Below are 2,470 nucleotides of genomic sequence, written 5' to 3'. Positions count from 1 at the left end.
CTAATGAACGAATGGAAAGTTTGGCGAGAAGGGTTTCTCCATTCGTTTGTTTACATTTTCCTCGAAGAGATATCGACTCTACTATTTGTTGTCGTTCATTCATCGATTGCAGAATTCGATTTTCATTAAATTCAATTTTTCGTATTCTAGTTTTATAAGGCACACTATGTTTTTTTTATTATAGTATATTGTTATACGTGCTCAGGGAAATGTACCAATTCTTTGAGCTCTCAGCCTAAGTCTCAACCTGATGGACGTTGGAATATATCTGTATGTAGGAAGAGTTCAGAAACCAAAAAATATTTATATTGGGCTGTCTTTACTCTTAACCCTTTATAGGGAGAACTCCAGAGCATCTTTTTCTCACGTTTTGTATAAAAAAGAAGTACGAGCGTAGAAACTTAAAAATTCCCGCCTCTTCCTTAATGGTAACGAGTGCCAGTGACCTATAAAGGGCTAAGATTCTAGCTACGATAATAAACGATTTGCAAATCTCGTAACAGAAATACATTTAAAAATGACTAACGATTAATCGTTTCTAGACATTTCAAAGCAAACTTTTTCCAACATATTTCATCAACCAACAGAAATGACATGAAAAAATTAACAGATTTCACGCTCGTCGTAAGAATCAAGAGATTGAAAATGAACCTCAGTGAAAAGCTTTTCTCCGTTAGCACCACCGTATTCCAGTATCTCATATCTATCCATTTGTCCCCGTCTCTATCCATGCTTCATTGTATGTCACAAACGTTACATTTTCCCGTTGGCACCCTCCTAGTTTCGAAAATAAAATAATTTTCAATCATAAATACCCTCGAATGAAATACTAGCAAACCTATCATGCTAACCTACCCCTCGATACCATAAACAATCGACTGTAAGAGAGAAAAGACACAAGGACATCGTAAGACCAGCCAGCTAAACCCTGCAGCCCCCGTTAGAGGATCTAGGACCTGGAATCCTGGTCACCTTGAACGTATCGACCCCCACTCCCACCTCCGTCTAAATCCAGCCGCGGTGTTTCCGGTCGCGCGTATCTTCCGCCTTGCAGCAGGTGCTATCCCTACCCCTAGGTATCTCTCGTACACCAATGCACCGCGGGGATGTGGCATGAAGTAGCTGCTCGTCCACCATAGGCAGCACCACCTCCCCCTTTTCGCGGATCTGGGGGCAAAACGGCCGGAATGCCTCTGCGCCTGATCCGCGAAACGTTTATATACCACAGCAACACCTACCCTCGAAGTCATAGATCAGCGAAACGGTCGCTGAGCAAGTTCGCCAACCGTACTTCGTCCCGAGAACACCTGGACGACCCCCTGGTGACTACGTAACCTCTTCGACGGGGAAGCAAAGTCGAGCTGGTGAAGAAGAAGAGGACGTTGGAGCGAAAGGGTGGAGAGGAACGTATATTCAGCGACCATAGGCTAAAGGCCAACAGGTGGTTCGATCCAGGGAGGACACAGGTAACTTTAACTTGACTAATATCGAGATGGAATTATATGATGTAATGTTGAAGTGATACGGTACATTGCGGTGCGGAAGTAACTGACCACACGTGGAACAGTATATATATTTATAAAAAGGATAGATGTAAAATGAATATAAATTGCATGAGATAACGGGACGCTTGATCGCACCTTGCTGATCAAATCGCAACGCGGTACTCTCAACCTTTTATTTACTGGCGCGACTCGTGAGTCCCGTCAATTTTCTCATGTATTAATTAAACGCTTTGAAAGCTATTGTGACTTTCGAGTCCACTTCTATGGAGTTCGTTTTTAATTTTTGGATGTCACCGGAAGCTTGTTAGAAAGAAATCTATGAGATGATATTAAGACGATAATGGACATCTAGATTTTTAAAACTTTTGAGACATTCAGTAAATAAAGGGTTAACTTGAAACGTAGCAGTCTGCACTCACGCACGTGTATACATTCACACACGCAGCCATTTAAAAAGCTAAACAATCTACGCTGTATCCTTTTTTTTTTTTATTATTAATGACAGCTAGTCCTATTGTAGGACTATGTGTCTTTTGGATATTTGTGCGTTGCTCCTTATCCAATTTTTAGTTACTAAAAATATTTCGAAAAGGATGTAATTGTCTTGCGATGACAAACTCATTGCATCGCAAGTCCCTTGCGTCATCTTCCAAATGTCTGGGAAGAATTGATAAAACTTCACCATTGTGTCTAAGATGTTGCACTTGTAAACCGTGGCATTCCACGCACCTACTTTTTATATCTAAAGATCTTATTACAAGTTTGCAGCCATTAGCTCGCTATTACTCGCGACAATGTATAAACAAATGACAAATTCTTGTCGCGACAAAGAATCATTTCTCAAAGAAGCAAGAATCTACCTTATTTATTGATAACAGTGATTATTAATAGACTAGATTATTAATTAATCTCTATTCCATTTATGGATAATATACATATATGAAATAATGATAATATACGTATAT

At 40.0% G+C, this 2,470-nt stretch overlaps 1 long non-coding RNA gene across 1 annotated transcript in view; it reads left to right on the top strand.

Moving 5' to 3' along the window:
* Nucleotides 1-1,216: 1,216 nt before the first annotated feature.
* The window catches only part of LOC128887961 (uncharacterized), a 6,371-nt gene continuing 5,117 nt past the window's right edge, over nucleotides 1,217-2,470 (top strand). The window contains exon 1 of the long non-coding RNA XR_008460122.1: nucleotides 1,217-1,466. This is a non-coding gene — a long non-coding RNA (uncharacterized LOC128887961). The remainder of the gene's footprint in view (nucleotides 1,467-2,470) is intronic.

Source organism: Hylaeus anthracinus, unplaced genomic scaffold (assembly GCF_026225885.1).
Source record: "Hylaeus anthracinus isolate JK02 unplaced genomic scaffold, UHH_iyHylAnth1.0_haploid 11989, whole genome shotgun sequence".
NCBI classification, from domain to species: Eukaryota; Metazoa; Arthropoda; class Insecta; order Hymenoptera; family Colletidae; genus Hylaeus; species Hylaeus anthracinus.
The sequence above is the reverse complement of the archived record's forward strand: the minus strand, read 5'-3'. Positions and strand labels throughout refer to the sequence as shown.